The 21,390-nt window shown below is 40.9% G+C and overlaps 1 long non-coding RNA gene across 1 annotated transcript in view; it reads right to left on the reverse strand.

Annotated features, from left to right (window-relative positions):
• Positions 1–21,390, reverse strand: part of LOC309974913 — a 400,558-nt gene that overhangs the window by 150,170 nt on the left and 228,998 nt on the right. The window lies entirely within an intron of this gene.

Here is a 21,390-nt window from a genome sequence, read left to right on the forward strand (position 1 = left end):
TAGTTGCTATACAATGTTGTGTTAGTTTCAGCTGTACAGCAAAGTGAATCAGCTATACATATACATATATCCCCTCCTTTTTGGATTTCCTTCCCATTTAGGTCACCACAGAGTACTGAGTAGAGGTCCCTGTGCTATAGAGCAGGGCTCTCATTAGCTATCTATTTTATACATAGTAGTGTATATATGTCAATCCCAATCTCCCAATTCATCCCACCACCCCCCTTCCCCCACCTTGGTGTCCATACGATTGTTCTCTATGTCTGTGTCTCTATTTCTGCTTTGCAAATAGGTTCATCTGTACTATTTTTCTAGATTTCACATATATGCATTAATATATAGTATTAATTTTTCTCTTTCTGACTTACTTCACTCTGTATGACACTTTCTAGGTCCATACATGTCTGTGCAAATGGCACAATTTTGTTCCTTCTTATGGGTGAGTAACATTCCATTGTACATATGAACCACATCTTCTTTATCCATTCCTCTGTTGATGGACATTTAGGTTGCCTCCATGTTGGCTATTGTAAATAGAAATAGTGCTGCAGTGAACACTGGGGTGTATGTTTTTTGAATTATGGTTTTCTCTGGGTATATGCCTGGTAGTGGGATTGCTGGGTCATAAGTTACTTTTAGTTTTTTAAGGAACCTACATACTGTTCTCCATAGCGGCTGTATCAATTCACATTCCCACCAAAAGTGTAAGAGGGTTCTCTCTTCTCCACACCCTCTCCAGCATTTATTGTTTGTAGATTTTTTGATGATGGCCATTCTGTCCTGTGTGAGGTGACATCTCATTGTAGTATTGATCTACATTTCTCTAATAATTAGTGATGCTGAGCATCTTTTCAAGTGCCTCTTGGCCATCTGTATGCCTTCTTTGGAGAAATATCTATTTAGGTTTTCTGCCCGTTTTTCGATTGGGTTCTTTGTTTTCTTGAGATTGAGCTGCATGAGCTTTTTGTATATTTTGGAGATTAAACCCTTGTCAGTTGCTTTGTTTGCAAATATTTTCTCCCATTCTGAGGGTTGTCTTTTCGTCTTGTTTATGGTTTCCTTTGCTGTGCCAAAGCTTTTAAGTTTAATTAGGTCCCATTTGTTTATTTTTGTTTTTATTTTCCTTACTCTAGGAGCGGGTTAAAAACGATCTTGCTTTCATCGGTATCTTTCTTTCATCGGTATCTTATAGTTTTCTAAGTACAGATCTTTTGTCTCCTTAGGTAGGAAAATAGCCCTGTTTTTCTATAAGTATTTATATCTCTGTGTATCTCTCTTTCTAATATACAAAGAAAGGTGTCTAAAATAACCATAGGTTATTTCTGGGTGAAGAAATTGAAGAAGGTATTTAATTTCAGTTTTGTACTTTTCAGCATTGTTTGATTTTTTAATGGTGAGCAAGAATTTCTTTTTTTAGAGATAATGTCAATATTCTTTATATGATCAGGTACAGAGAGAAGGAAACAGGAGGAGGAGAAAAAAGAAGGGAGGGAGGTGTGAAAAGAGGAAATTTTCACTGCATACCCTCAAGCCATGTGTGGCCTTTGAGGGAAACAAGACTAACACACATTAAACAATTAGTGAGGAAGTGCTGAACATGCTGCTGCCAATAAGAACTGCCCTGGAGATTCACTAAAGGAAAACTTCATTTGGGATGGAATCCTAGGCAGAACAGCAATAGTGATGGGCAAGAAGTGAGTTTGGCCCAGAGTCCTGCTGCTACGCTCTCACCAGCAAAGAGCCCAGGAGTGCTTGTGCACTTATCTCTCTCTTCCCCAACAAAATACAGCCAGTTCTACTTCTCCTTCCTTTTGCTCTGATAAGGGGTGCCAATGGGAAACAATGTATGCTTGTGTTGCTCGCTCCTTCCCTTGAAACATGCATTTGGTTAGCTTTTTGGTGGACATCGTGCCTTAATATAAAGGGGAAATTATAAAGGTGAGAATTTCTCAAACCATTGCTAGGCAGTGGCAGGGACTTTCTCGTCAAGGGAATTTCAGCTGAATTAAGTTCCTCAGGCTAGTACTTGTCAATTGTTTGTCCAGACCATCCTACCAGAAACAAAACTCTTTATTTCAATGTGGGAATTTTTGATGGCGTGGTTCTGACATGAGGACATTTGTGACTTTCCCTCCATCCTGAGATATTACTCCACACCCGAGCAGTTCAGGAGAGGATGAGCTGCAGGAATGGGATAAGCCCGTGACTGGAAAAGGATCCAGGATACAGTCTGGCATAGAGATGGAATGGGGTATCTATTATACATATTGTATAGTGATTTCTTTTTAAGATGGAAGTTTAACATTTTTTTAAAGGTAACCCTCTGCCCATTCAAGAGATAAGTAAATGACTCTTCATGCTTAAATGGCTTTCTGCATCTCTCTGCCTGTGTTGGCAGTCTCTGACTGTGGGAGAATCTTTGCAGGCTAGAAGTTGCCCCAGGAGGGACCCTCAATGAATGAGTGGTATGAGTCAGTGAATAAATACTCTGCAGTAGGAGGGTTCTGAGATGTGTTCCACAGTCCTTCAGAAGCCCCCCAGAAGGACTGAGACCCAATTCCTCATAGCCCCAGTCCACTCATTACTGAACTTGTCATTGGTTTTCCTCCTTTCTTTGTCTCACATCCCCACCATCTCACAGCGCTTTCTGGGACCACATTCCAAAGAAATTACTGGTACTCAAACATTTATCTTAGGTTCAGTTTTTGGCAGAAGCTACCTATATTAGTCAGCTCAGACTGCTGTAACAAAATACCACAGACTGGGTGGCTTAAACAACAGAAATTAATTTTCTCACAGTCCTGGAGGCTAGAAGTCCAAGATCATGGTGTTGTGAGGGTTGGTTTCTAGTGAAGCCTCTCTTCCCGGCTTGTAGATGGACACCTTCTTGCTGTATCCTCACATGACCTCTTCTCTGTGTACAGGCACAGAGAGAGGGAGAAAGATCTGATATCTCTTCCTCTTCTTATAAGGACACCAGTCCTATTGGATTAAGGCCCTTACCCTTATGATTCATTTAATCTTTATGACCTTCTCACAGGCCCTGTTTCCAAATACAGTCATATTGGGAGCTTAAGCTTCAACATATGAATTGGGGGAAGGGGAAGACACAATTCAGTCTATAACGACATTTCCAGGAGGGAGACATCAGTTCCACTTTGCTTCCCCAGGGACTCTCCATCACAAATGTGAAAGGTGCTTAACCTGAGTCAATAAAAGGATAGGTAAGTTGTCCCACTGTCTGGCTACAGGCTTAACAAGTTTCAACAGGTGTTACCATCAGCGCTGCAGGCAAAGCTTCAGAATGGCAGGGCATCATGGCTTGGAGGTCTCCAGCTCTTCTTACCAGCTTAGTTGAGATGAGTAGTATCCAAGTAGTGGCAGTGGTAGGAAGTGTAGGATCTCAATATACTCTCACAGAAGACAGGAGCTAGCAATTTCTCAAAAGAAATCTCATGGCCTTAAAAGTCAAGCTATAGACTTACGTTTGAATCCAAACCCCAGATACCAAATGAATGGAAGATATTGTTTAAAAAATTACTTATGGTCCATATATTTTTGTCCCTAAGTGACAGAACCATAGTTTCCTCTTTTGCAAAATAGTAAAAGTAATACTGAATTGCAGGGTTGTGATGAATAAATGAGACTGAAGGTGCAGAATGCTTAGCCCAGGGCCTGGCACTCCACAAGCATGATTTCCCTTTCCCCTTCCACAAATATGAGCATCCTTCTTCCTCCCCAGGAAACCGGGACTTATACTGGTCCACTTGGTATATCATTCACACGTATTTTACTATTGTCATTATTAGTTTATAAGAACCACCTCCAGGTTCTTGTGTCTCCAATCAAATATTGTTAAGTGAAAAAAAAAATTCTCTCTTTTCATTGGACTTCTTAAGCTTTCTGAGTTTAACCAATGTGAAATTTTGGATGCACTAAGAATTTTCTGCTCTGTTTTTTTTTTTTTTTTTTTTTTTGCAGTACGCAGGCCTCTCGCTGTTGTGGCCTCTCCCGTTGCGGAGCACAGGCTCCAGACGCACAGGCTCAGCGGCCATGGCTCACGGGCCCAGCCGCTCCGCGGTATGTGGGATCTTCCCAGACCGGGGCACGAACCCGTGTCCCCTGCATCGGCAGGCGGACTCTCAACCACTGCGCCACCAGGGAAGCCCTCTGTTTTTTTTTTAACATCTTTATTGGAGTATAACTGCTTTACAGTGTTGTGTTAATTCCTGCTGTACAGCAAAGTGAATCATCTATATGCATACGTATATCCCCATATCCCCTCCCTTTTGCGTCTCCCTCCCACCCTCCCTATCCCACCCCTCTAGGTGGTCACAAAGCACAGAGCTGATCTCCCTGTGCTATGAGGCTGCTTCCCACTAGCTATCTATTTTACGTTTGGTAGTGTACATATGTCCATGCCACTCTCTCACTTCGTCCCAGCTTCCCCTTCCCCTTCCCTGAGTCCTTCCCCTCCCTCTAGTCCTTGTGAGAATTAATTCAACAAGGACTAGAAGGAAATGCATGTTAAAATGTGTGGAAGGGCCTCCCTGGTGGCGCAGTGGTTGAGAGTCCGCCTGCCGATGCAGGGGACACGGGTTCGTGCCCCGGTCCGGGAAGATCCCACATGCCGCAGAGCGGCTGGGCCCGTGAGCCATGGCCACTGAGCCTGCGTGTCCGGAGCCTGTGCTCCACGACGGGAGAGGCCACACAGGGAGAGGCCCACATACCGAAAAAAAAAAAAAAAAAAAAAACGTGGAAAATCTATGTGACACTAAAGAGGATCACACTGAGTCAAGCTAAACACGGGAGACAAACTTTTAAAAAATTCTGATTGTGTGTCCATAAGCTAAAAGGCAGCTGAACAAGTAGATATTAAAGAAAGCAGCAAACCCAGGCACAGTCCTGCTTCCTATATGAAGTGGGTAAATATTAAAAAGACACTGGGAGGTCATAGTTTAGAATCACTGCATAGCAGGCTAAGAATAGGGAAGGAGAAATGGAAGTCAAGGACAGAAGGAAGGAAGAGAAGGAAGGATTAAATCAGTAACAGAACAAACCAAGCCTACTTTCCTCTACAAATACCATTTCTGCCAAGAGAATAGAGGACGCTAATAGTGTTCCATCTTCAATAATCCATCTAACAACAACCTCTAGTGTAGCTACTGTAATGATTTATGCAGTAATTAGCAGAAACCCTCCTTATCTATATTATCTAATGTGGATTTGCAGAAAAGAACATAATGTAAAAACCCTGAAATAAGAAAATTCTAAGAGACATAAGCACACACCCAAAGCTACTATTGGACATAGAGGAGTAAAAAGAAAGAATTGTTCTTTCCTGACGTCAGAATGTGGCAGGTTTAACACGAAAAGGGAAGTTATCTGTGGATTTGTCCTGTTTTGTTTTGTTTTGTTTTGTTTCGATGATGGCATCTGCTGAGAGACTTTTAAAAATGGAAGGAAGAGCTACAGCAGATCTAGCAGAGACAAAATGAAAAGCTGTCTTTCCTGAATCCCAAACAGCAGCAGATAAAAAGGAGAGAGTAAACGAAAAGGTCATCTCACACTCGTGGCCTTCTGGGTTTGGGGTTTTCCTTTTTCCTTTGGCCACTACCCTGCCATCCATTTCCATGTTGTTTTTCTTGTTGAATCAAAAGTGATTATTTTCCAGAAGCTCTGCTTTTTTAGGTCATGGGAATTGGAGGTTGTTGTCATTGTTGTTACATTTGGGATGATTCTCCAGAGTAACAACAAAGTCTACAAAGTTTATGCATTTATTTTCTAGTTTGATCTTTCTATCACCTTTACTCTTCCAGATGGGTTTCAATTGCATCTGTATGCTCCCCTGTTGTTTATGAAAGTACACCTAATGTTCGTTATCCAAGGCTGCCCTGCATTAACCTCATAGAATTATATGAGCAGAGAAATTTTAAAGCATAAGAGACACAGAGCTTTTCTTAAGTCTTATTAATCATATTTTGAAAGGGATAAATGTCTTGACAAACTAGTCTGATTATCTGGTCAAGTAAAAGGAAGGTCTTCAAATCATCAGACAAAATGTATTCAATTTACATCTATAGTGTGTCTAAAACTATACCCAGGCACCGTAAGGGACGGGGCATTTTTAAAATACAAGACTTGGTCCTTGCTCCTACACAGTTTAAAATTTAACTGAAACAATTTAGAGAGCCATGAAAAGGCAAGCAAGAGGATGAGAGGTCTCAGGAGGAACAGAAATGCCAGCAAGACCTTGAACTCTTAGGATTCATGGAGAGGTAGACAAGGGACTCCAGCCTGGGAATAGCAAGATTAAAGACATGTGGGAGGGTTGCTTTGAGAATTTTCAGGAACACTGAGTAAGCCTAAGAGGAAGCAAGCAGAGAAAGCCAATTAACATGTTAAAAGGGAGTTTCAATTATTTCAACTCTACGAAGGGGTCATTTTTCTGCTCATTACGGCATCAAATGCTCTGACTAGATGAGGTATTTTTCCCCATTTATCTCAAGTTCTATTTCCTTTAATGCACAACTTTTTTGGTAGTAAACTAAATACAAGATCTGAAGTAGTGCTTCTCCATAACCAAAGTATGACCTCTTTCCTACAGAAACCACATGTTAGCAGCACATGTTCCTCACACCACCTGCCCACCCTACTGTCAGCCTAGTAATAGCTGGGTGCAGGGAAGGGCTCAGAAAGCATGAGGGCCATATGGGCTGGGTTTGACTTTTTCTGTTTGGGGGGTTTGGTGGGATTTTCCTGTTAGTATTTTATATAGAGATAATGTTCTATTAATTACTTAACTTCCACTCCTTTGGAAATGGAAATAGTGCTAAAAAGCCACACCTGTAAAACTCTGGGTTCTGCTGTTTAATTTTGAAATTTCCCTTTAATTCTCCTCCTTCAATTGGACCAATGTTCAGGTAAAGCTGTGAAACAACCTGAAGACAAATAAAAGGGAAGACAAATAACAATAGGTACCATTTACTAGTATCTTTCATATGTCAGATCTCTGCCAAGGACTTTACCTGCATTAACTCATTTAATCCTTCCCACCATGCTAGGAGGTCGGCATTATAATCCCCACTTTATAAATAGGGAAACCGACAGGTTGAGCAGTTTCCCAAAGTCACGTTCTAGTGAGTGATGGAGCTAGAATTCAAGGCCTAGGCCTGCCCTTAACTACCATGCAAATTTCAATATGGAATGTGGAGAAAGTAAAAGGGAAGAAGGGCTACAGAAGAGAACAACTGAAAAGATGGTACTGGTGTCAAAATGACTGATCTATCATTCTGAAGCAAGAAGGTAGCTGAAGAAGTACCAGGATTAAAGACTTTAAAACTGATGAGAGATACAGAACTGATGAGCAATACCTAGAGAGTTAATACTTGGTCTCAGCTATAAATACTGTGAGCCATTAAAATGGAAATCAAAACCATGAGATAAAAAAAAAAAAACATGAATCAAAACCACGAGATAAAAACAACCCACGAGATACCACCTCATACCTGTCATAATGGCTATTATCAAAAAGACAACAAATAACAAATGTTGGCAAGGAGGTGGAGAAAAGGAAAGCCCGTTGGTGGGAATGTAAATTGGTGCAGTCACTATGGAAAACAGTACGGAGTTTCCTCAAAAAATTAAAAATATAACTACCCTACAATCTAGCAATTCCACTCCTGGGTATTTATCCAAAGGAAGAGAAAACACTAGCTTGAAAAGATATAAGCACCCCCATGTTTATTGCAGCATTATTTACAATAGCCAAGATATGGAAATACGCAAGTTCCCACCGAGGGATGAATGAATAAGAAAAATGTGGCATATACATACAGTGGAATATCATTCAGCCATAAAAAAAATGAAATCTTGCCATTTACAACAACATGGATGGATCTTGAGGGCATTATGCTAAGTGAAATAAGTCAGATGGAGAAAGACAAATACTGTTATCAACTCACCTATATGTGGAATCTAAAAAACCTGAACTCATAGAAACAGAGAACACATTGGTGATGCCAGAGGCAATCTAGGGTAGCAGAAATGTGTGAAGAGAGTCAAAAGGTACAAACTTACAATTATAAAATAATCAAGTCATGGGGATACAATGTACAGCATGGTGACTGTATTGCATATTTGAAAGTTGCTAAGAGAATAGATCTTAAAAGTTCTCATCATAGAACTTCCCTGGTGGTCCGGAGGGTAAGACTCAGTGCTCCCACTGCAGGGGGCCTGGGTTTGACCCCTGGTCAGGGAACTAGATCCCACATGCATGCTGCAACTAAGACCCAGTGCAGCCAAAAATAAATAAATAAATATTTTTAAAAAGTTCTTATCATAAGAAAAAAATTTGTAACTATATGAGGTGACAGATGTTAACTGGACTTATTCTCTATTTTTACCATCAATTATCTGTGTGGGCTCTGCTCTGCATGGATATAGTCAAAATGAAAAAAAGTGACCTTCTCAGAAAAGCCAAAGATTAGAAGCTCCAGAGGTGGTGCCCAAGAAGGAGAAATGGTCTCTAGTTTTACACTTTCTCATGAGGAAATAATATCAACAGAAGAACCAAGGAGTAGAGGAATAAGCTCTCTCAACAACATCATGCTTATCTTCAAAGCACACTATCTGGAACATTTTGTCATTTTTTTAGACCACCAGTGTTGAGAAAAGACTATTTAGAAAGACAATAATTTAAATGTAACAGGATCTTTTTTTGTAGGCTAGACCAGGGTTTGTGTTGGACCAGTATCTGGATTTAGGCAACACTCCTGGAAGTACTTAGGATCTTCCCTAAGACCCTAAAAAATTGTCTTTCAGCATCACAGGATGTTCAGGGACATGCAAGACATGGAAAGGACTCAAACTGTGACAACAGCGATATTCAGGTACATTAGAAATATGTCTTCTGGAAAAGTCCAGGGAAAACTAGATGTCAGGAAAGGACAGCCAAGTGCCCAAAGAAAAGCACTGTAAATAAGGAGAGTATCTGGGATGGTAGATGAGAAGTAGCACAAGACCTGAGTATCCAAAGCTGAAATCCTGACTGGTCCAGAGCAAGGAGATGCACGACACCTTTTAAAACTCAGTCTCTTGATGGTGCCTAAGCCCTTAAACCCAAGCAAAAGGAAGTCACTAAACAGCACCTGGGCATCTCTGTCTCTTGCGATCCAAGACTCAGAATTTAAGCACAATCCGTAATCCTACGTATCTGCTCTCATCACTAGTTTGTTCAAGCCTCAGGGAAACGCTTCACATCTCTCATCCTGTCTTTGAAAGAAATGACAACTGTGTCCACATGCCATGAAGGCTTGTGGGCTATGCCCCTGCCAACTTCAGAGACTGACAACGCTTCAGAGCACAGGGATGATGTGAGTAGCGAAAAGTACTTAAGGAAGGGAAAAACATATTAAATAATGTGTCACAATCATCCCCAATATTATGAATACAATGGATTCTTGAATAATGAAGTATCATTTCCCATTACTACTGAGCATCCACTGTCTTCCTTCTCTTCACGTTTCAAATTGGCGTTCTAGAGGCATTCACAAACCAGCACACCACTTACAGCAGTTGCATATGCAAGATGAGAAACGTTCTTCAATATTAAATAGTTCACATTACTCTTAAATTATACATACATAAATTTATCTTTAAAACTATGCATAAAGATCTAGACAAAACATGCATGAAGCAAAATATCTTTTTTTTTTTTTCCTCTGCAGTACGCGGGCCTCTCACTGTTGTGGCCCCTCCCGCCTCAGAGCACAGGCTCCAGACGCGCAAGCTCAGCGGCCATGGCTCACGGGCCCAGCCACTCCGCGGCATGTGGGATCCTCCCGGACTGGGGCACAAACCCATGTCCCCTGCATCGGCAGGCGGACTCTCAACCACTGCGCCACCAGGGAAGCCCCAAAATATCTTTTTTTTTTACATTGGCAACTAGATGGACATTGAACCCTAGAAGTAGTAATAGCTTTATTTTTATAGGTATATTTAAATTATTTAATTTATATTCAGAAAATTAAAATACCAGCTTTATTTTTTAAATTGATTAAAATTTATGATAGTCATTAATTCCCATTTGAATTTTACCTCTTAATTTCAATAGATCTTTAATATTTCAGAAGAAAAAAAGAACCATTTGGAAAATATGAAAAGATTTTATTTTTCAATGTTTATATTTATCTTAATTTGTTTTAAAAAAGTGTGTTCAAATTTAGTACACTATAAATAAAATTATTTTTTTCATACTTTAGATCGTCAAGGTTGAAAACAAGATAAAATCATGGTAGAAATACAAAATGGAGTTCAGAAAAGTAAAAAGACTGAAATTTAAAAAATAGAAATTTCATTTTAATGAAGGGACATTTGTCAAGAAAGAAAGATAAGATATATTAAAAAAAACACAGAAACTTTTTTTTAATTTGCAAAACTGTATCAGTAAGATCCTAAGCCACTCTGCTGTACGAATTGCCACTTGGCCACTGGAGAGCTTGTAACATAATTGAAACAGATGTATCTCTTGAAGTCTGTTTATGAGACAGTCTAATTATCTCCCACATACCCATGTGCCCAAGAAGGAGAGAGCTGGGCTCTAGAAGGAGAGGACACTTTCCTGTTGACCAGAGGGTGAAATGAACAGCTTGGGTCAGCAGCAGCAGAATTCCAGACCATGGCAACTCAGAGGATAAACACTCCAGGTCACTAGAGGTCAAGGGCAAGTTGTGCATGCCAAGCAGAGAGGCAGCAGCCAACCTACAGGACCAGAAGGGCCCAGACAGCCAGCTTCTGCCCTCTCTTCCTCTGTCTTCTGGAGGATTCCCTGAGTAACACAGTAGCCATAACAAATCAGGGCCTGCCTCTCAGAAGAAGTTGTCATTGACCCACCAAATGAGAGGACTACTACTGTGAAAGTCACCTCTACCGGGGGACTTCCACAAGCTGGTAGAATCTAAGAAATATTCAGCTTCTATTGATACAAATGAAAATATTTTATATGAATATTATTAAGTAACAATATCCCAAGGCCAGCCCTTAAGTAATATAAAACTTAGAAATAAAGACATTATTAAGGGCTTCCCTGGTGGCACAGTGGTTAAGAATCCGCCTGCCAATGCAGGGGACATGGGTTCGAGCCCTGGTCCGGGAAGACCCCACATGCCGCGGAGCAACTAAGCCTGTGCACTACAACTACTGAGCCTGCATTCTAGAGCCAGCGAGACACAACTACTGGGCCCACAAGCCACAACTGCTGCAGCCTGCGCACTTAGAGCCCGTGCTCCACAACAAGAGAAGCCACCACAATGAGAAGCTCGCGCACGGCAATGAAGAGTAGCCCTCGCTTGCTGCAACTAGAGAAAGCCCACGTGCAGCAACGAAGACCCAACTCAGCCAATAAATGAATAAATAAAAAGACATTATTAAGCAATACTAATCCATTTAAAAAATTTCCCTGAATACAATAAAATACTATTTTGAGATATGTATTTAAAAATCTGGGATTTTCAGCTTCTTTTATCTCACACTTTAACTACCTAATACAACATATGAGGTACTTTAAGAAACCAAAAAGTCTCAGAGATAACTTGGTGAACTTTAGGTTGGCTAGTTTCTTTAAGACATAATTGATATGTTATAGTCTTCTATGCCATAAATGTCATAGGTACCGCTGAATAAACATACTTGAAAGAGAGGCTCTCTGTTCTAAATCAAGCATAGCAAAGAAAATGTGTTCGGAAAGGATTCTTTTTCTAAGAACTACAGAACTTATTATAATCAGCTTTTTTCTGGGGAGAGGATTCCATTCTTTTACAATTGTCAACATTTCCTTGAAAACAAATGGGAGTTTCTCTCTCTGCTTGGGATATTTGTCACCAAAGGACAATTTTACTGAGGAACTTATCTCTCCAGTCATTGGTGAAAATGTGAGAACTTTCCAGAAGAACATGTTCTGTAAGTCTCCCATCGGGAGGAACCTCTAATGCCCTCAGCCACATTCAAATCTTTCCAGTGACTAAGTTTCTATGCAGGAGGCAGTCTTCCCAGATTGGTCCACTCGAGGCAGATGAGGGGAACTGAGGCATAATGTAATGGAATTGTCTGAATGGTTAATATTTCTCTCTGCTACTTAGGGAGCTTTTCTTCAGACCATTTAAATAGGCATAATATTCACCACACATGTTAGCTGTCCTAGAACTATTTTAAAAAGACTCTTCCAACTGACCTCTTTTAAACAAATCACGCCTCTCTCTGCAGTTGGAGAAGCAGCCCACACTCAAATACCAGTTTCCCACTTGGAACACATAGGCTGGGGAATTTTCCCATTCATCTCTTCATTTTGTTGGCTCTCTTATGTTAGCTATGTCTCTCACTAAGCTATTTTGAGGGCAAGATCTTAATGATCTAGCAATCCCACTCCTGGGTATATATCCGGAAAAGATGAAAATCGTAATTCGAAAAGGTACATGCACCCCAATGTTCATAGCAGCACTACTTACAATAGCCAAGACATGGAAACAATCCAAGTGTCCATCAACAGACAACTGGCTTAAGAAGATGTGGTACATATATACAATGGAATATCACTCAGCCTTAAAAAGGAACAAAGTTGGGTCATTTGGAGAGATGTGGATGGACCTAGAGAGTGTCATACAGAGTGAAGTAAGTCAGAAAGAGAAAAACAAATATCATATATTAACACATATATGTGGAGCCTAGAAGAATGGTATAGATGATCTTATTTGCAAAGCAGAAATAGAGACACAGACATAGAGAACAAACGTATGGATAGCAAGGGGGGTGGTGGGGGGTGAGAGGAACTGGGAGACTGGGATTGACACATATACATTACTGATACTATGTATAAAATAGACAGCTAATGAGAACATTCTATATGGCACAAAAAAATCTACTTAATGCACTGTGGCGACCTAAATGGAAAGGAAATCCAAAAAAGAGGGGATATATTCATTTTGTTATACAGTGTAAACTAATACAACATTGTAAAGCAACTATACTCCAACAAAACTTAATAAAAATAACCTATAATGGAAAATAATCTGAAAAAAATATTTATAACTGAATCACATTGCTATACACCTGAAAGTAACACGATATTGTAAATCAACTATGCTTCAATAAAAAAATTAAAATAAAATAAATAAATTAAATAAAGCCATGAAAAGCCAGTATTTAATGAGCATTCACTATATGTCTGACATTGGGCTATGAGCTATGCATGAATTATCTCATTTAATCCTTTTGCAACACTGTGAGTTTGGATCTGTTAATATGCTCATTTTTCAGATGGAGGTGCTGAGGTTTAGAGAGATTAATAAACTGCTCCAAAAATCTGATACCAGAATCCAGACTCTGAAGTATTTAATTGCATTATTTCTAAGAGACATATTTTTTCACATTTAAATATCTCTGGAATTGCTGGGATATCTGACAACGTAAAGTTTATTACAATTAAAACTGGCAGTGGTTTTCTTCCTTAATGGTACTTAAAATAACACTGTGCCGCACAACCTATGGCATCTCCATTTCTCTGACCTATTTTAGTCATTTTTTTTTTTTTAACATCTTTATTGGAGTATAATTGCTTTACAATGGTATGTTAGTTTCAGCTTCACAACAAAATGAATCAGTTATATATATACATATATTCCCATATCTCTTCCCGCTTGCGTCTCCCTCCCTCCCACCCTCCCTATCCCACCCCTCCAGGCGGTCACAAAGCACCGAGCTGATCTCCCTGTGCTATGCGGCTGCTTCCCACTAGCTATCTACCTTACGTTTGGTAGTGTATATATGTCCATGTCTCTTTATCGCTTTGTCACCGTTTACCCTTCCCCCTCCCCATAGCCTCAAGTCCATTCTCTAGTAAGTCTGTGTCTTTATTCCTGTTTCACCCCTAGGTTTTTCATGACATTTTTTTTTTTTTAAATTCCATATATATGTGTTAGCATACGGTATTTGTCTCTCTCTTTCTGACTTACTTCACTCTGTATGACAGACTCTAGGTCTATCCACCTCATTACAAATAGCTCAATTTCGTCTCTTTTTATGGCTGAGTAATATTCCATTGTATATATGTGCCACATCTTCTTTATCCATTCATCCGATGATGGACACTTAGGTTGTTTCCATCTCTGGGCTATTGTAAATAGAGCTGCAATGAACATTTTGGTACATGACCCTTTTTGAATTATGGTTTTCTCAGGGTATATGCCCAGTAGTGGGATTGCTGGGTCATATGGTAGTTCTATTTGTAGCTTTTTAAGGAACCTCCATACTGTTCTCCACAGTGGCTGTATCAATTTACATTCCCACCAACAGTGTAAGAGGGTTCCCTTTTCTCCACACCCTCTCCAGCATTTATTGTTTCTAGATTTTTTGATGATGGCCATTCTGACTGGTGTGAGATGATATCTCATTGTAGTTTTGATTTGCATTTCTCTCATGATTAGTGATGTTGAGCATTCTTTCATGTGTTTGTTGGCACTCTGTATATCTTCTTTGGAGAAATGTCTATTTAGGTCTTCTGCCCATTTTTGGATTGGGTTGTTTGTTTTTTTGTTACTAAGCTGCATGAGCTGCTTATAAATTTTGGAGATCAATCCTTTGTCAGTTGCTTCATTTGCAAATATTTTCTCCCATTCTGAGGGTTGTCTTTTGGTCTTCTTTATGGTTTCCTCTGCTGCACAAAAGCTTTGAAGTTTCATTAGGTCCCATTTGTTTACTCTTGTTTTTATTTCCATTTCTCTAGGAGGTGGGTCAAAAAGGACCTTGCTGTGATTTATGTCATAGAGTGTTCTGCCTATGTTTTCCTCTAAGAGTTTGATAGTTTCTGGCCTTACATTTAGGTCTTTAATCCATTTTGAGCTTATTTTTGTGTACGGTGTTAGGGAGTGATCTAATTTCATACTTTTACATGTAGCTATCCAGTTTTCCCAGCACCACTTATTGAATAGGTTGTCCTTTCTCCACTGTACATTTCTGCCTCCTTTGTCAAAGATAAGGTGACCATATGTGCGTGGGTTTATCTCTGGGCTTTCTATCCTGTTCCATTGATCTATCTTTCTGTTTTTGTGCCAGTACCATACCGTCTTGATAACTGTAGCTTTGTAGTATAGTCTGAAGTCTGGGAGCCTGATTCCTCCAGTTCCTTCTTTCGTTCTCAAGATTGCTTTGGCTATTCGGGGTCTTTTGTGTTTCCATACAAATTGCAAAATTTTTTGTTCTAGTTCTGTGAAAAATGCCAGTGGTAGTTTGATAGGGATTGCACTGAATCTATAGATTGCTTTGGGTAGTAGAGTCATTTTCACAATGTTGATTCTTCCAATCCAAGAACATGGTATATCTCTCCATCTATTTGTATCATCTTTAATTTCTTTCATCAGTGTCTTATAATTTTCTGCATACAGATCTTTTGTCTCCTTAGGTAGGTTTATTCCTAGATATTTTATTCTTTTTGTTGCAATGGTAAATGGGAGTGTTTTCTTGATTTCACTTTCAGATTTTTCATCATTAGTATATAGGAATGCCAGAGATTTCTGTGCATTAATTTTGTATCCTGCCACTTTACCAAATTCATTGATTAGCTCTAGTAGTTTTCTGGTAGCATCTTTAGGGTTCTCTATGTATAGGATCATGTCATCTGCAAACAGTGACAGCTTTACTTCTTCTTTTCCGATTTGGATTCCTTTTATTTCCTTTTCTTCTCTGATTGCTGTGGCTAAAACTTCCAAAACTATGTTGAATAAGAGTGGTGAGAGTGGGCAACCTTGTCTTGTTCCTGATCTTAGTGGAAATGCTTTCAGTTGTTCACCATTGAGGATGATGTTTGCTGTGGGCTTGTCATATATGGCCTTTATTATGTTGAGGAAAGTTCCCTCTATGCCTACTTTCTGCAGGGTTTTTATCATAAATGGGTGTTGAATTTTGTCAAAAGCTTTCTCTGCATCTATTGAGATGATCATATGGTTTTTCTCCTTCAATTTGTTAATATGGTTTATCACATTGATAGATTTGCGTATATTGAAGAATCCTTGCATTCCTGGAATAAACCCCACTTGATCATGGTGTATGATCTTTTTAATGTGCTGTTGGATTCTGTTTGCTAGTATTTTGTTGAGGATTTTTGCATCTATGTTCATCAGTGATATTGGCCTGTAGTTTTCTTTCTTTGTGACATCCTTGTCTGGTTTTGGTATCAAGGTGATGGTGGCCTCGTAGAAGGAGTTTGGGAGTGTTCCTCCCTCTGCTATATTTTGGAAGAGTTTGAGAAGGATAGGTGTTAGCTCTTCTTTAAATGTTTGATAGAATTCGCCTGTGAAGCCATCTGGTCCTGGGCTTTTCTTTGTTGGAAGATTTTTAATCAGAGTTTCAATTTCAGTGCTTGTGATTGGTCTGTTCATATTTTCTATTTCTTCCTGATTCAGTCTTGGCAGGTTGTGCCTCTCTAAGAATTTGTCCATTTCTTCCAGATTGTCCATTTTATTGGCATAGAGTTGCTTGTAGTAATCTCTCATGATCTCTTTTATTTCTGCAGTGTCAGTTGTTACCTCTCCTTTTTCATTTCTAATTCTATCGATTTGGGTCTTCTCCCTTTTTTTCTTGATGAGTCTGGCTAGTGGTTTATCTATTTTGTTTATCTTCTCAAAGAACCAGCTTTTAGTTTTATTGATCTTTGCTATTGTTTCCTTCATTTCTTTTTCATTTATTTCTGATCTGATTTTTATGATTTCTTTCCTTCTGCTAGCTTTGGGGTTTTTTTGTTCTTCTTTCTCTAATTGCTTGAGGTGCAAGGTTAGGTTGTTTATTCGAGATGCTTCCTGCTTCTTAAGGTGGGCTTGTATTGCTATAAACTTCCCCCTTAGAACTGCTTTTGCTGCATCCCACAGGTTTTGGGTCGTTGTGTCTCCATTGTCATTTGTTTCTAGGTATTTTTTGATTTCCTCTTTGATTTCTTCAGTGATATCTTCATTATTAAGTAGTGTATTGTTTAGCCTCCATGTGTTTGTATTTTTTACAGATCTTTTCCTGTAATTGATATCTAGTCTCATGGCGTTGTGGTCAGAAAAGATACTTGATAAAATTTCAATTTTCTTAAATTTACCAAGGCTTGATTTGTGACCCAAGATATGATCTATCCTGGAGAATGTTCCATGAGCACTTGAGAAAAATGTGTATTCTGTTGTTTTTGGATGGAATGTTCTATAAATATCAATTAACTCCATCTCGTTTAATGTATCATTTAAAGCTTGTGTTTCCTTATTTATTTTCATTTTGGATGATCTGTCCATTGGTGAAAGTGGGGTGTTAAAGTCCCCTACTATGAATGTGTTACTGTCGATTTCCCCTTTTATGGTTGTCAGTATTTGCCTTATGTATTGAGGTGCACCTATGTTGGGTGCATAAATATTTACAATTGTTATATCTTCCTCTTGGATTGATCCCTTGATCATTATGTAGTGTCCTTCTTTGTCTCTTCTAATAGTCTTTGTTTTAAAGTCTATTTTGTCTGATATGAGAATTGCTACTCCAGCTTTCTTTTGGTTTCCACTTGCATGAAATACCTTTTTCCATCCCCTTACTTTCAGTCTGTATGTGTCTCTAGGTCTGAAGTGGGTCTCTTGTAGACAGCAAATATATGGGTCTTGTTTTTGTATCCATTCAGCCAATCTGTGTCTTTTGGTGGGAGCATTTAGTCCATTTACATTTAAGGTAATTATCGATATTTGTGTTCCTATTCCCATTTTCTTCATTGTTTTGGGTTTGTTATTGTAGGTCCTTTCCTTCTTTTGTGTTTCTTGCCTAGAGAAGTTCCTTTAGCAGTTGTTGTAGAGCTGGTTTGGTGGTGCTGAACTCTCTCAGCTTTTGCTTGTCTGTAAAGGTTTTAATTTCTCCATCAAATCTGAATGAGATCCTTGCTGGGTAGAGTAATCTTGGTTGCAGGTTTTTCTCCTTCAACACTTTCAATATGTCCTGCCACTCCCTTCTGGCTTGCAGAGTTTCTGCTGAAAGATCAGCTGTTAACCTTATGGGGATTCCCTTGTGTGTTATTTGTTGTTTTTCCCTTGCTGCTTTTAATATGTTTTCTTTGTATTTAATTTTTGACAGTTTGATTAATATGTGTCTTGGCGTATTTCTCCTTGGATTTATCCTGTATGGGACTCTCTGTGCTTCCTGGACTTGATTAACTATTTCCTTTCCCATATTAGGGAAGTTTTCAACTATAATCTCTTCAAATATTTTCTCAGTCCCTTTCTTTTTCTCTTCTTCTTCTGGAACCCCTATAATTCGAATGTTGGTGCGTTTAATGTTGTCCCAGAGGTCTCTGAGACTGTCCTCAGTTCTTTTCATTCTTTTTTCTTTATTCTGCTCTGCAGTAGTTATTTCCACTATTTTATCTTCCAGGTCACTTATCCGTTCTTCTGCCTCAGTTATTCTGCTATTGATCCCATCTAGAGTACTTTTAATTTCATTTATTGTGTTGTTCATCGTTGCTTGTTTCATCTTTAGTTCTTCTAGGTCCTTGTTAACTGATTCTTGCAATTTGTCCATTCTATTGTCCATTCTATCTCCAAGATTTCGGATCAACCTTACTATCATTATTCTGAATTCTTTTTCAGGTAGACTGCCTATTTCCTCTTCATTTGTTAGGTCTGGTGGGTTTTTATCTTGCTCCTTCATCTGCTGTGTGTTTTTCTGTCTTTTCATTTTGCTTATCTTACTGTGTTTGGGGTCTCCTTTTTTTTTTTTTGCAGGCTGAAGGTTCGTAGTTCCTGTTGTTTTTTGAGTCTGTCCCCAGTGGCTAAGGTTGGTTCAGTGGGTTGTGTAGGCTTCCTGGTGGAGGGTACTAGTGCCTGTGTTCTGGTGTATGAGGCTGGATCTTGTCTTTCTGGTGGGCAGGTCCACGTCTGGTGGTGTGTTTTGGGGTGTCTGTAGACTTATTATGATTTTGGGCAGCCTCTCTGCTAATGGGTGGGGTTGTGTTCCTGTCTTGCTAGTTGTTTGGCATAGGATGTCCAGCACTGTAGCTTGCTGGTCGTTGAGTGAAGCTGGGTGCTGGCGTTGAGATGGAGATCTCTCGGAGATTTTTGCTGTTTGATATTATGTGCAGCTGGGAGGCCTCTTGTGGACCAGTGTCCTGAAGTTGGCTCTCCCACCTCAGAGGCACAGCACTGAGTCCTGGCTGCAGCACCAAGAGCCTTTCATCCACAGGGCTCCTTAATTTGGGATGATTCGTTGTCTATTCAGGTATTCCACAGATGCAGGGTATATCAAGTTGATTGTGGAGCTTTAATCCGCTGCTTCTGAGGCTGCTGGGAGAGATTTCCCTTTCTCTTCTTTGTTCTCACAGCTCCCAGGGGCTCAGCTTTGGATTTGGCCCCGCCTGTGCGTGTAGGTCGCCGGAGGGCGTCTGTTCTTTGCTCAGACAGGACGGGGTTAAAGGAGCCGCTGATTCGGAGGCTCTGGCTCACCCAGGCTGGGGGGTAGGGAGGGTCACGGAGTGCAGGGCGGGCCTGCAGCGGCAGAGGCCGGCGTGACGCTGCAGCCTGAGGCGCGCCGTGCGCTCTCCCGGGGGAGCCGTCCCCGGATCCCGGGACCCCGGCAGCGGCGGGCTGCACAGGCTCCCCGGAAGGGCGCGTGGCTAGTGACCTGCGCTCGCACACAGGCCTCCTGGCGGCGGCAGCAGCGGCCTTAGCGTCCCATGTCCGTCTCTGGGCTCCGCACTCTTAGCCGCGGCTCGTCGCGCCCGTCTCCGGAGCTCTCCCAAGCAGCGTTCCCAATCCCCCCTCCTCGTGCACCAGGAAACAAAGAGGGACGTAAAAGTCTCTTGCCTCTTCGGCAGGTCCAGACCCCTCCCCAGACTCTCTCCCGGCCAGCCGCGGCGCACCAACGCCCTGCAGGCTGTGTTCACGCCGCCAACCTCAGTCCTCTCCCGGCGCTCCGACAAAAGCCGGAGCCTCAGCTCCCAGTCCCGCCCGCCCCCGGGCGAGCAGACAAGCCTCTCAGCTGGTGAGTGCCGGTCGGCCCGATCCTCTGCGCTGGAATCTCTCCGCTTTGCCCTCCGCACCCCTGTTGCTGTGCTCTCCTCCGCGGCTCCCAAGCTCCCCCACTCCGCCTCCCGAAGTCTCCACCCGCGAAGGGGCTCCTAGTGTGTGGACACTTTTCCTCCTTCACAGCTCTCTCCCGCTGGTGCAGGACCCGTCCCTATTCTTTTGTCTCTGTTTAGTTTTTTCTTTTGCCCTAACCAGGTACGTGGGGGGTTCCTTGCCTTTTGGGAGGTCTGAGGTCTTCTGCCAGCGTTCAGTAGGTGCTCCGTAGGAGTTGTTCCACGCGTAGATGTATTTCTGGTGTATCTGTGGAGAGGAAGGTGATCTTCGCGTCTTACTCTTCCGCCATCTTCCCGGAACTCCTCCCTTCCTCAGGTTTGATTAATTTGGTAGAACAGCTCACAGAACTCAGAGAAACATTTTACTTCCTAGATCACCAATTTATTATAAAGGGATAAAACTCAGAAACAGCCAGATGGAAGAGATGCCTAGGGCAGGGAACGTGGGAAGGGGCACAGAGCTTCCAACCCTCTCTGAGAGCCCCACTCTCCCAGTACCTCCACGTGTTCACTAACCCTGTCTATTCTATTTTAGTCATTTTTAATTTCCGTCTAAGTCATATTTAATTCTCCCATAGGACCTGACCCCATCCCAGTACAGGGTAGACATTCAGTAATTCCTTGCTTATCCTCCTCATTTACTCCTCTTTTCCCCCCAGTTTTACTGAGATATAACTGATATATAACATTGTATTAGTTTAATGTATACAACATAATGATTTGATATATGTTTATACCGCAAAATGATTACCACAATAAGTTTAGTTAACATCCATCAGCTCACAATAGGGCTCCCCAATGTGCCTGCCCCTTCAGGGTGATTCCAGGTCTCTCTTTCCATTGACCAAGTTGCCCTGTGATTTCAGGGTAAAAGGTTGGACATCCCTAGTAGCTTATTATACTAGCTTGTGAACTGGCACAAGAATGACTAGTGTGTAGTCATACTTATAATTCAGACCCCAGAAAATTTCATACACATCATACAGCTCAGACAAAAATGACAAAATAACTGGGTGACATGTTGTCTGTAGATCAAATGAGCTTGTCACACCTGCATCTGCTCTTCTCACGAAGCAATGGAGACCACATGGTATGGTGGTCTCCATCACCAGTTATACTCCGCACCCACATGTGTCTCCCACGTGGGCAAGTCTCCCACGTGGGCATATATCCCACACCCATCAGTGTTTGCAGCTCCCTAACACCGTCCTTTCAAACAGACTTGAGCAGCATCTTTTCTGGTCCCAAAAAAACCTCCC

This window comes from Leucopleurus acutus (assembly GCF_964270905.1).
Source record: "Leucopleurus acutus genome assembly, chromosome: 18".
NCBI classification, from domain to species: Eukaryota; Metazoa; Chordata; class Mammalia; order Artiodactyla; family Delphinidae; genus Leucopleurus; species Leucopleurus acutus.